We start from the raw sequence: 14062 nt of genomic DNA on the forward strand, positions 1-14062 counted from the left end.
TTTAAAATAATCATGTTTAATAGCAGAATTTGTGGTGAAAAGCTACGATACCCATAATGTTGTACAAAAAATTACACCAATCAGAGAGCTGCAGCAAGCAGAATGCACCAAAAGATCTCTTTCGCTCAACCCTCTCCCATGAAGCACTATTGGAACTCTGTCCCTGCGTCCAGGGGCGTAGCCATCATTTCAGAAGTGATGGGGAGGGGACAGAAATGTGTGTATATATATATATATATATATAACATTTATGTAATATATGTAATATATATAATATAATTATCAGCAATATATAATGTTCCTGTGGCTCAGTGGTAGAGCATTGCGTTAGCAGCGCAAAGGTTGTGGGTTTAATTCCCAGGGAACACACATACTGATAAAAAAAATGTATAGCCTGAATGCACTGCAAGTCGCTTTGGATAAAAGCATCTGCTAAATGTATTTAATGTATAATATATATAACCTACCGGCCAACAGTTTTTGAACAGTAAGATTTTTAATGTTTTTTAAAGAAGTCTCTTCTGCTCACCAAGCCTGCATTTATTTGATCCAAAGCACAGCAAAACTGTTACGGGGCTGACGAGACGTGAGACTTGCGGATCCATTCGCAGAGCTTTATTAGACAAAGGCAGAGACGTGGTCATACAGCAGGCAAGGGTCAGATGAGAGCAAACAGGTATATGGTGGGCAAAACACAAGAATAGTCCTAGGGCTAGCACAGGTCGACGATCGGCAGACAGAATCAAAAGGGGCAAGACAAAAGGGGTGAATCCAGGGAACCAGGCGAAGATCAGAAACCGGGAAGGCTAAGGCTAAGGCTAAGGCAAATGACTAAGGCTAAGGCTAAGGCTAATGACTAGGGCTAAGGCTAAGGCTAATGGCTAAGGCAAAGGCTAATGACTAGGGCTAAGGCAATGACAAGGGCTCCGTAAGGTAGCTATCTCTAGGAGAGTGATAAATGCTGAAACAATACTCGGCAGAGGGAAGGGATAAGAGTGAGTGTTATATAGTGAGGGAGTGATATGAAACAGCTGGGTGCAATCAGTGTAAACAGGTGTGTGCAATTCGTGCTGAGTGCAATCAGTAATGCATGATGGGAAATGTAGTCCGGGGTGATGTGCAACAGTGTGTAGTGCGAGAGTCAATGAAATGGAAAGTTCGTTGACCGGATTCGTGACAAAAACAGTAACATTTTGAAATATTTTTACTAATTAAAATAAGTGCTTTCTATTTGATCATCATTATTGAGCATCATTACTCCAGTCTTCAGTGTCACATCGTCCTTTAGAAATCATTCTAATATGCTGATTTGCTGCTCAAGAAACCTTTTTAAATTATTATTATCAATATTTAAAACAGTTGAGTAAATGTTTTCAGGATTCTTTGATGAATAGAAGGATCCAAAGATCAGCATTTATGTGAAATAAAAAGCTTTTGTAACATTATATTAGAAATCATTCTAATATGCTGATTTGCTGCTCAAGAAACCTTTTTAAATTATTATTATCAATATTTAAAACAGTTGAGTAAATTTTTTTTAAGGATTCTTTGATGAATAGAAGGATCCAAAGATCAGCGTTTATGTGAAAAAAGCTTTTGTCACATTATACACTATACCATTCAAAAGCTTAGAATCAGTATAATTGTTATTTTAAAAAAAAAAATATATATATGTATATAGAAATTAATACTTTTATTTAGCAAGGATGCTTTAAATTGATCAAAAGTGATGATAAAGACATTTATAATGTTACGAAAGATTTCTCTTTCAGATAAATGCTGTTCAGTTTCTTCTTTCTATTCATCAAAGAAACCTGAAAAAATTCTACTCGGCTGTTTTCAACATAATAATAAATAATTTTTGAGCAGCAAATCAGAATATTAGAATGATTTCTGAAGGATCATGTGACTGCAGTAATGATGCTAAAAATTTAGCTTTGAAATCACAATAAATTACATTTTAAAATATATTCAAATATAAAACAGTTATTTTAAATAGTAAAAATATTTCACAATTTTACTGTTTTGCTGTACTTTGGATCAAATAAATGCAGGCTTGGTGAGCAGAAGAAAAAAATATGAAAAATTTTACTGTTCAAAAACTTAAATTTTTGTCTTGTTTCTAGCTTTTAATTGGCTTAGAAATCAGAGACACTGCTGGACAATAACTAATAATGATTTGTTTATATACTACAAACACTTTTTTATCACATAATAAGGCAGAATAGTTTCAATACTGTAATAAATTCTATGTCAGTTAGCACTGCATTGTTCATATACTTTATTTATTACCTGGAGATGACTTGAAAAACACAAATAAGCCATATATTGTCGCAATCGTATGTTTAATGTCTTCATGTTTCCAAACGTTTCTGTTTTTCTGTGAAAACAACTGTTTTCAGACAGTGATAGCTGGACGCTTTTGTCCATACTAGAGATGACTGGTGCAACTTTCCGCGCGAGAGCCCCTCCGGCTGCACTGAGTGTTTAGCGCTCCACGATGTTCATCTCGCCTTATTCTGGGTCAGGGCTGGACTGGTAATCGCCTGGGTCCGAATAAAACATCAGGTCATGCACAGACTATCCTGTCTCTTTGAATTTAAATCTATATTTATTCACACTGGCTCTTGAAACCCTCAATGCGAACACACTTGCCAGACAAAGTGCGGGGGGACACGTCCCCCACGTGATCTACGACCATGCCTGCATCCCAATGTTCATACTATCCATCCTAAATAGTATGTGAGATTAGAATAAGTGTGTCCCAAAGTATAGTATGTTGAAAAGAGTATGCCAAAAGTCCCCGGATGGTTTACTATTTACTATTAGATTTTTGAAGTGTGGATCTGTGCACACTCTGACAGCTAATATTACCCACAACCCATTGCACTTTGGCAAAGGATTCGGTTCAGAACTATAAACACAAATAAAAACTACAAGCATGATGGATGTTAAATCCCGATAAATCATAACCCCATTTTTATATCAAGCCATTCACAGATTCTTGGCAGAATGACGTAGTTCTGCACAGGCCCCTCCCATGATTGTTGACTGACAGTGGCGTCAGTCTTTGGTTTTAGCAGAGTGAGCTGTCATCAGGGTGTAGACAAGAATGTCTCCTAAGCGACTGAGGTGTTTTGTTGTTGGATGTAATAATGAACATAGCAGTCGTCATTTACTCCAGACATCTGAGCCGCTGAACTCGCAGAGGTTTACCTTTGTCTTTGAAGGGAATGCGCCCCCGATCTACCTACATGTGTTTATGTTCGCGCGAATCATTCGTGATCCAGCTTCACCTACAGAAGGTAAGTTTTTTTTATGAAACTTTGCAAATCGCCTTTCCTAATAATCTGCTAGTTAGCAAGCTTCACAATGAATGCAGCTAAAGTTTACTGTCTCTCAGAGAGCTGCTCATCACCCCACGGAAGAGAGGGGTGGGGTGAGCAGAGCTCATTAGCTTTTAAAGGGACATGCAGTGAAATGGCTTGCTGTGACCGGAGCTGTAGGTTTACCTTTGTCTTTGAAGGGAATGCGCCCCCGATCTACCTACATGTGTTTATGTTCGCGCGAATCATTCGTGATCCAGCTTCACCTACAGAAGGTAAGTTTTTTTTATGAAACTTTGCAAATCGCCTTTCCTAATAATCTGCTAGTTAGCAAGCTTCACAATGAATGCAGCTAAAGTTTACTGTCTCTCAGAGAGCTGCTCATCACCCCACGGAAGAGAGGGGTGGGGTGAGCAGAGCTCATTAGCTTTTAAAGGGACATGCAGTGAAATGGCTTGCTGTGACCGGAGCTGTTTTTGACAGGGTAAAAAGGGTGTTGTTTTACACTACCATTGAGAAATTTTAACCAGAGTATGTTATAGACTTTTCATTAAATCATATCAACTTGTGGGAAATGGACATCCGATGACCCCTTTAAAGGGGCCATATGATACTGTTTTCAAAGATCATTAATTGATGTATTGGGTGTAATAGAATATGCTAGCATGGTTTAATGTTCAAAAAACACATTATTTTTCGCGTACTGTTCAGTAGATTATCTATGTCCAGTCTTACTAAAATGCATAAATTTCTACAAAGACCCTCCTTCGAAAAGCTCAGTGTGCTCTGATTGGCCAGCTGACCCCACTGCGTTAAGCCTGGCCAAATATAGGTCGCTGTGGAACAAAAAGTGGGCGTTTCCCAATTATTGGGCATTTTCAAACCGGGATAGGCTTTTGTTTTTAAATATCCAATCAGTTAAAATATGCAAAAGTTCGGAAGCCCTAAAATGCCATTCGTTATTATTTCCTTTATTTTTCTTTCTTGTTCATAGCCTTAAGAATTTTTTAACAGCAGATAATTATTGCAGCCCAGTCCAACCTCAAATCAGTTACTATGTTGATGATTACAAATAAAATGTGTATGTAAAATATAGGCTACAAACAGTAGCTATCTTAAATATAGAAATCTTTCATAAATCATATTTCACTTTTCCGTGCTAAAAGCTAGTTTTTATAATAGTTCATATAGTGAATAGCGCAGAACACAATCTGGCACATGAGCAACAGCCAGAGAGAAGAGTATGTATTATATTTGTACTAAATGTCTCGCAGCTGCATGCCAAATATTCTTAGTGTAAACCTTCACCATAAAAGATATTAAAGTGTGGCATAACTGCACTAGTCAACAGAAGAGCACAAGCTCTGCTTGCAAACTATTCAAGCCGAATACCTCCCGCAGATTAATTCAGATGGTGCTTTAAATTTATAATTAACGTTATTATTGTAAGTGTATTAGTATCAACAACAGGACATACATAAACACTTGATTGCATTGGTGTAGGCCTATCTTAAGAATATTTTTGCAGAATGAGCTTTACGTGTATTACTGATATTAAAGTAAGCTTGTAACAATTTGGAATGAAAAGTCAGAAAACGTTAAACAATGAGATCATTTTATTGACCATAGTAGACACAGTAGCCACAACCTGATGACAAAAATAACAAATCAAGTGACTGGTGATCAAACAGAATAGCGAATGTTAGCTAGATAACACTAACATTTAATAATACTCTGCAGGTAAATAAATGCTATCTTTTCTTCAATTCTAAAAGAAAATGTGCCTGAACTTACTAATGAACGCACAGTTGATTGGCAGTTGTTAAATTGTGGATATTTCAGCAAATATTTTTCTTTGTACTTTCAGTCTAACAGCATTAAAAAGGGGCACATTTTTATAATTTTAACAAACATTCAAATGCATTTCAAACACTTACATGAAGTTCCTTCTCCACCCATGCAATAAATCCAGAATTAAATGCTCAGGTAATGTTGTTGGTAAGACCCATTTCAGGGGTACAAAAATTTTGATTTAAAATCAGTAAGAGCTAGAAATGCATCTTATTTATAGGTAAAGCTTCATATTCTGAGACTTCTTTCTATGTTCTATGTTTAGATGTTCTCGCACCCTGAGTCAGGGTTGGGTATCGTTTGAATTCCGATTCTGCTTATCGATTTCGATTCTTTTCGATACCCAGTTTCGATTCCAATGTGATTAAAAAATTATATTAAACATACTTATTTTGTGTCTCTTTTTGCAAAACATTTAGTTGCAGCTGATTACCATGAACAAAAATCAACAGGCTATATAAAAACTGGACTCGTTTAAGAACTGTTTGTGTGCAAAATAGAGCTGCATGATTCTGGATAAATTTGTTTAAAAAATGTAAATTGAAGGTTTTTAAAAACAACGTACAACAAAGTACAACAAATATGTACTTGTTTCATTACTGATAAATCAGTGTTTTTGAACAAATCTCTTGAATGATTCAAAGAATACATTTTCACAGCCTCTTTTCGCCACCTACTGGCATAACAATGTAATCGATAAATCTTTGTTTGAATTGTCAAATTACTTTCAATAGGTGATTTACTCTATTTTGATCGCTGCCGTACATATTAGAGTTTATATCCGAACTATAAACTTTTATCCCAGTAGGCCTACTTCTGTGATTATTTGAATGTTTGTAACACAGAAATAATGATACTGTGTGGTTGAAAAGACTGTGAAGCTGTTTCCCTCATACATGACTGCTGCTCTCTTTAAATCAGCAGCAGTGCAAACGCTGTTTGTTCAAATCACACTGGTGTGATCGTGCGCTGCACGGACGGACCACGTGATCACAACATTGTGATCGCAAACGTCAAAGGTTGAAGAATGAAACAGGTGAATCATCACGTTGGTGTCTGAATCGTGTTCGTGATCTTTAACGATCTGTTAAATTAAAGTGCTTTGTCATGTTGGTGGTGACACATGTCTTGCAACATGTTAAGCTTATCACAAATAGTATACATACTATCGCAAGTGTAGCCAAACTTTGGACAGCTTAGATTAGCGAGCAAGGTCCTGGTAGTTCGCTACACTCTTAAAAATAAAGGTGCCTCAAAAGGTTCTTCAAGCGATGCCATAGAAGAACCACTTTTGGTTCCACAAAGAACCATTCAGTCAAAGGTTCTTTAAAGAACCATCTCTTTCTTACCTTTTTGTAATCTGAAGAACCTTCTTTCGCCACAAAGAACCTTTTGTGAAACAGAAAGGTTCTTCAGATGTTAAAGGTTCTTTATGGAACCATTTAGACAAAAAGGTTCTTCTATGGCATCGTGAAGCACCTTTATTTTTAAGAGTGTAGGACCTTAGAACCGTAGGACCTTTTGTCTGTACTAGTAGTTTAAACACGAAATAAACATAAATGAACATCTCATACTTAATCACTCAATAACTGTTTCAACTGCAGAAAGACGTCATTAAAATGACTTGTAAACAAAATGTCACGTAGCCTGTACCCAGGGCCGCATTATGACCTTACTGGGCCCCGGGACTATGACTTACTGCAGGGCCCACCATCACAATAATGATATATATAGCTTTAAATAGGATTTTTTTTATCCCATCAGAAGACTAATGGCCAATGTTAGGATGTTTGTTAAATGATAACATTTATAAAATAATTAATTAATACAATTTCATTTTGTTTTTCACCAAACCCTGTCATATATCACCAGAACACTTAGAATATATGACATGTGCCGCATGGGACCATTTGGTGATAGCCTACTTTTGCATCTTTTTTTTTTTTTTTTAAAGATTGATGCTATTCACTTCCATTTTAATGGACGAGGACAAGCAGGACAATTTATTTATTTATTTTTTATTCTTCCTTTGTGGTCTATAAAAGAAAGAAGGACACACAGCATTGGAACAACAGCAGGGTGAGTAAATAATGACTGAACTTTCATTTATGGGTGAACTATCTCTTTAAATTGCAGTTTAATACTTATTATTCAAGGTTTATATCAAAAGAAAAGAATGTTTGGTGAATATGAGTATAGTGTTGCTGCATTTATCAGGATATACACACTGTAATTAAAAAGAAGCTGACTGTTTTATTTTTTATATTGTGTATTTTATTTTGTCCAAAAAAGAGTTGAACTACACATACAGTTATTGCATTTCCACATTTACCACCACACTGCAGCCTGCATTTCTACATTCTTAGTCCTGATTTTTCCTCACAGATTTAAACTTGACCTACAACAACACATCCTCCACCATTTCCCCTCACCAGTTAGTCTATAGGTGCTCAGCAGTACTTTTGTGCTACTGTTTAAGTCAACACAAAATCAAAAATGACCAAAATGAATGATTATGGGAATAGTTACAGAAAGGAATAAAACAAATAATGAACTGTAATCAATCATCAAACATACTGTAGATTAAAATACATATAAATACATGTTATGTGGCAGTGCTTTTTTTTCATTTTTCAACAAATGGTCAGTGCCTCAGTAGGTCAAACAAAATAATATTCAAACTGCTTTATATTCTATTTATAGTATTTGTTCAAAACTAGCAATTTTTCATTCTAGGTTAATTTTATTTCAGCTAAAAGTATTAGGCCTATCTAAGATATCTCACTGGTCTCACAAAAAAACACGGTAGCTTTGTGTGGAATGAGAACCTTTTGCAACATAACGAAAATTATTGTCTGGGTCACGACCATTTTACTCGGTGTTGGTCTTCTGTGTTTGAGCAGCCAAACTATCGGTTTCAATGATTGCGGAATCTGCCTGCAGTCCAGTTAAAAAATCCAATTAAAGCATTTAAAACAAACTCGTAGAAATAACATATTACACTCCATCTATTTGTTTTTGATAATTTTGTTCTTCCTGTCCGCCTCAGTGTCACTCTGTCATATTCCTGCTGCATCTTACTGGTGTAGTAACTTCCTCCATTCTCTCTTTGCATCCGTTTTACTGTATTCAGTAGTTTCTGTACCTGAACTTTGTTGTTTCTGTACTCATCTCCCTGATCATTCCAGTATTTATTATCAATGACGTGACAGCGACCTCCACACTCATCAACCAGTCTTTTCAGCTCTGCATTTCCCCCCACAAAGTCTTCAATGGTCTGTCCATCATTCAGCTCATCACCATACGTGAAGCAAATGATTGCATATTTTAGTGCGTCCTCACCCAAGAATCTCTTAAGTTCTGCAACTGAATCAGCATTCTGTCCTGCATACACCCCCGCTCTCAAAATAAGAACAACAGCATGGGGTCCTGGTTTACACTCATTAACACTTTGTTTTATTTCATTGTGCAGTGCCACATCAGTATGGTCTGAATTAAAAAATCCTGGTGTATCCACAATAGTTAAATCTGTCTCATTTACTAATTTTCTTTCACTTCTGCTATATCTAGTTCCAGTGCTGGGAGATGTAAGCTCACTGAATATTTTCTCCCCAAAGATGGTGTTTGCTGTGCTGCTTTTTCCGACTCCTATTGTGCCAAGAACCACAATCCTCAGTTCATTTGTCCTTAAAGAAAGATTGGACCAGTCAGTTAAATCTATATTGTTTTATGTACTGAAGTATGTGTAGTATGTAATTGCTGAACAGTTGCTTATGGCTGTGACTGAAGTATGGATAGGTATTTGGTACAGGAAGGTTTATATGGACAGACCTTTGACCCCTCGATTTTGACAGAGAGAGCGAGTCTATGTATGTACACTTCAGGCTACTCCATATACCACAATGCAACACGATTGTGATGCCATCACCCATCCTGTTTCATTTACCCCCAACCCAAACAACTCTATGATATATTACATTTTTAAAAAAATATTTTTAAATATTTAAAACAGCCCATAACTATATACAGTACATATAGAATGCTGCATCAAACTAATTTGTAAGAGGAAAAATGGGCACTTGTGCAACATACAACGAGTCAACAAGTTGGAGGGAAGTTAGCGAGCCCTAGTAAAAAAATAGTATACTTAAGCACAATTTATTTGTACACTGTAAAAAGTAATCACTGAATCTACTTAAGAAAAGTGAGTAAACTTAACTGATTTTTACAAATTTGTTGAATTTACTTAATTACACTGTGTTATGTGAACTTTCAGGTGGATGCAATAGTTAAACTAAACAACTTTAGTAAACAGTACTTAAGAGCATCTAGTTTGTTGGATTAAATCCCACTATGTGCCCTAATAACTCTAGACCAGTAGGTGGCGGAAGTGCACCAATAGGTGGCGGAAGGTTGGTTTAAACAAAACATCACCAGAAGAAGACAACGAACTGAACTTCAGAGTCAGATCGTGTTTGAAATGTGGCCGCAAGATTAGGTAAGTTTTTGGTGATCTACTTATAAACTATATTGTCACAGTGTGTGCTATCGTTTTTGAGGAAAAGAAAAGGCAGATTTTATTAGTTTTTACTGACGAGCATTACTGTAACCGTCAGTTAGCGTACTAGCTAGCCAGTGGCTTACAAGCATCGATCTTCCTCTTTACTGCTAGTTATAACATGAAATAAACGTGAGTAAGCATCATAAAGTATGTTGAGCGATACAGTACAACTTAATTAAATGTATCATGTCTTATGTAATCCGTTTTTCAGCATTTAATGTTTGAACAAATGTTATGAAAACAAGTTATCATCACAACCACTGTTTAAATGTTTATATTTCAGAAAATTATTTGGAGTAGGAACTTCATATAAAATAGTTTTTAAATGTGCGTCAATGCCCAGCACTAATTATAACCATTTTCTTGTCATATTCTTTGTGCTCTTTTTTGGGGACTTAAACTCATACAGTGGAAGTGGAAGTTCTACTTGTTTATTGAGTGAAAAGAGAGCTCAACTGCTGAAAAACTTATTAAAATATGGAAGCTATGGAATATGAAAATTCTCCAATTCCATGTTTCCACATAGTATATGCTTATTCACATAGGTGTGCTTAATGGAAAATCATATGTTGCAGTTTTGTGAAACCCTGCACAGAATAAGTAGATATTCATTATATGTTATGCTGAGTGCTTGTGCTTTGAGTGATATTAAATATGAGTTTTTGTAATAATTGTACAGACATCTGACATCAATGGGCGATGAACGGCAGTTCTCCACGGCCTTCCACTCTTCCTTGAAAAGGACCTTACTGATTTTACAAGACATGTTTTGTAAGTAATTTTGTCTGTTATATTCTGGTTATTAAATTTTTGTCATATTGTATTCTTGTTTCTAGGACTATGATGAAGAGATGTCAGTCGGCCTGTTGAGCGTGATCCCTGAGCTGAGGACTCTAGAGCCATACCTAACTCACTGCATTTAATGCCACGTCTACTGCAATCATTTTGGAAGGTACAATTGTATTGGATGATCTGGAAAATCCTCCCCAAGATATGCCTGCTCTTTGGACTTGGATTTATGCTATGAAATTATAGTATCCTCCTGTACTGAAGTACACCTTTGATTTCATTCAATGACTGAACCTAGAATGTTAAATTGTTGATTTGATAGCATGCCTAAAAAGTAATTACTTGAAGTAACATTGTTTTAAACAAATAAATGCCCTATTGTTGTGCTAACAATCAGTTTTCTGTCTTTATATTAACAACTTTAAGTTTTGAGTACAGCTTACTTGAGAAATTTAAGGCAATCTATTTCCACACATTTGTCTAGTAATGTGAACAAAGCAGACTTGTTAAGAGAACTGTTTTGTTTGAGTTCTGTGCACTAAGCTTAACTTACATCTCTAAGTTGGCTGAACTTGTCAAATTGAGTTAGCAACACTCAAGTTTTCTGGTAACCTCTACATATACACAAGTTACCTATACAAAGTATAGGTAATTATAAAAAAAAAAAATTATAAACTAATTTGCTTGAGAAATTTGAGGCAATCAGTTTCCACAGGTTTTCCAAGTAAGTTCAACTCATTACTTTTTACAGTTTATGTACTTTAGTATAACTAAATGTATTTGTGGCACACTATAAATTGGTATACTTAAAGTCTGTTAAATTGGAACAACTCATTTTTTCCTAAATTCATTTTAGTTGTGCAAAAGCAGTGCTGAGGTTCAACTAAAGTTGTAATAAATATACTTGTTTGTGCTAAAGTGGAACTATTCCAAATATACTTAAGTACACTTTAAATATCCACTCTTCTATTTAAGTTTTGAAATGCAGAATTAATTCAGCATAAACTTCAAATGTATTTTGGTGACATTATAATTGCAATTCAGTTACACTGTAATAGTGCTGAACATACATTAATATTATACTAATAACAAACTGAAGTCATACTAACCTTTGCTTTTAGTGACTTTAACATGCATTGCAATGGCATTCCAAGTAAACTTGAAGCATGCTAATGGCACCATTATCGTGTGCTTCTAATGCAAAAAAATTATCTTTATAATTAATGGCACCGCTTAAGAAATTGACTTTTACTCACACCCCCAGCATACCAGCCAACTCACTTGTCTAGTGAACATCAGAGACACATTGGGAACAGACATTTGAACACTGAATGTAGGAAAACCTACACTCTAAAAAATGCTGGCTTAAATACAGCCCAGTGCTGGGTTAAATATGGACAAACCCAGCGATTGGGTTGTTTTTAACCAACAGTTGGGTTAAATGTTTAACCCAACCTTCTGGGCAGTAACCCAACCGCTGGGTCAAAACAACCAATAACCCAATCGCTGGGTTTGTCCATATTTTACCCAGCACTGGGCTGTATTTAAAGGGTTAGTTCACCCAAAAATGAAATTAGACTGTGTTTTACTCACCCTCGAAGGATCCTAGGTGTATATGACTTTCTTCTTTCAGACGAATCCAGTCGGAGTTATATTAAAAATTGTCCTGGCTCTTCCAAGCTCTATCATTGCAGTCAGCGGGTGTTGCAGTTGAACAGTCCACAAGTCGTCAAATAAAGCGCGCGCATTCATAATAAAACGTGCCTCACACCGCTCCGGGGGGGGTGCTTGTTTTTGTAGCAAATGCTGGTTTTTGTAAGAAAAATATCCATATTTTAAACATAATAAACACTTTTCTCTCACTTCCGGTATCTGTCATCCGCCGGAACGGCTTCCGCGTATGACAGATGCCGGACGTGAGAGAAGAGTGTTTATTATGTTTGAAATATCGATATTTTTCTTACAAAAACACATGGATTCGCTACAGGAAGCCTTTATTCACCCCCCGGAGCCGTGTGAGGCACGTTTTATTATGGATGTGCGCACTTTATTTGATGACTTGTGGACTGTTCAACTGCAACACCCGCTGACTGCAATGATAGAGCTTGGAAGAGCCAGGACAATTTTTAATATAACTCCGACTGGATTCGTCTGGAAGAAGAAAGTCATATACACCTAGGATGCCTCGAGGGTGAGTAAAACACAAGCTAATTTTCATTTTTGGGTGAACTAACCCTCTAACCCAGCATTTTTTAGAGTGTGCAGACTGGATTCGAACCCGAGCCGCCACACAAGCGAACTCACATTATCAGTTGTGCCATCAAAGCAGCGGTTACTTTGTGGTCTTGTCTTTCTATTGGCCTACTGTTACAAGTAATACTATAAGTAAACAGATGTTTTTCATAAGTGACAGGACAAATTATATGGAATTAAAGACTGCGAATCGCAGAGAAATGTCTTAATATAGGCGCAGCAAGCGGTGCGGGAAAATAAACTTGAAATGGCCGATATCACGAAAGTGCGTTAAACTTGAAGCTGTTAAAGAAATAAAGCCAGCGGACACAACATTAAATATCTTCTGCAGAATATTTTGCTTCCCTTTCACCTGACATGATCTGTCATTAACACTTCAGGAAGCAATTGGACAAACCGGCATAACATTAGTTTAATTCTTATGCACGCACTAAAACCCAGACAGTTCCGTTCATTGGTGGAAGAATGCGAACGTGGCAAAACTGCTTATGTTTCAGTGCATGCGAATGGAATAAGGCCACATTTACACTAGTGTGTTTTCGTTTTAAAACGCATAACTTTTGCTACGGTTGCGCCTATCGTTTATACTACTCCAGCATTTTCCACCCTCAGAAACTGAGACTTTTGAAAACGATGCAGACCACGTTTTAGGGGCCATTATACGACAACGTTTTCAGACGAAAACTGGAAACTTTTTATGCGTTTTGACTGTTCGTTTACACGACAAAGACATTTTGGCGACAGAAAAAGCATATTTTTGAAAACGAGTTTCAAAGTGCAAGTTATTTTTCTGTGTAAACACCAAATACAGGAACCTTTGAAAACGGTGACGTCATGCGCGTGCATAGTACGTGTTAGGTATGTAGACTAGGGATGGGCGGATCGATCCTTAAGTATCGATACTTTTGATACTGATGTTGTATCGAAAGGATCGATCCTCACATAAAAATATCGATTCTAAAATGAATTTTTTTAAACATTAATTGTATTTACTTATCAAGAAATTCGGTGCATAAAATAAGCTTCTAAGTGGAAAAATAGACTATATTAGCGAATAATTGTGTTGGATAGAACCATTTCTCTTGCTTATCGGAACACACGCAAATGCTGAAAGAAAGAACCAATCAGCGTTCGCTGCTGACGCATGGCTCAGAGTGCTTGTTCAAATAGGGTTGCGTTTCCCAAAAGCATCAGAAGCATAAGTAGATCTTAAGAAACCATTGCCACATTATTACAGTAGATTACATTGTTACTATATATAAAATTAATTCTGAAAAATGCA

The 14062-nt window shown here is 36.3% G+C and overlaps 1 long non-coding RNA gene across 1 annotated transcript; it reads left to right on the forward strand.

The window, feature by feature from the left end:
- Positions 1-9638: 9638 nt before the first annotated feature.
- Positions 9639-10775, forward strand: LOC107586937 (uncharacterized). Its single transcript, XR_001609413.1, has 3 exons — positions 9639-9675; positions 10418-10509; positions 10575-10775. It is a non-coding gene; the product is annotated as an uncharacterized lncRNA (long non-coding RNA).
- Positions 10776-14062: the final 3287 nt, after the last annotated feature.

Source organism: Sinocyclocheilus grahami, unplaced genomic scaffold (genome assembly GCF_001515645.1).
Source record: "Sinocyclocheilus grahami isolate Dianchi unplaced genomic scaffold, SAMN03320097.WGS_v1.1 scaffold87.1, whole genome shotgun sequence".
Taxonomy (NCBI): Eukaryota; Metazoa; Chordata; class Actinopteri; order Cypriniformes; family Cyprinidae; genus Sinocyclocheilus; species Sinocyclocheilus grahami.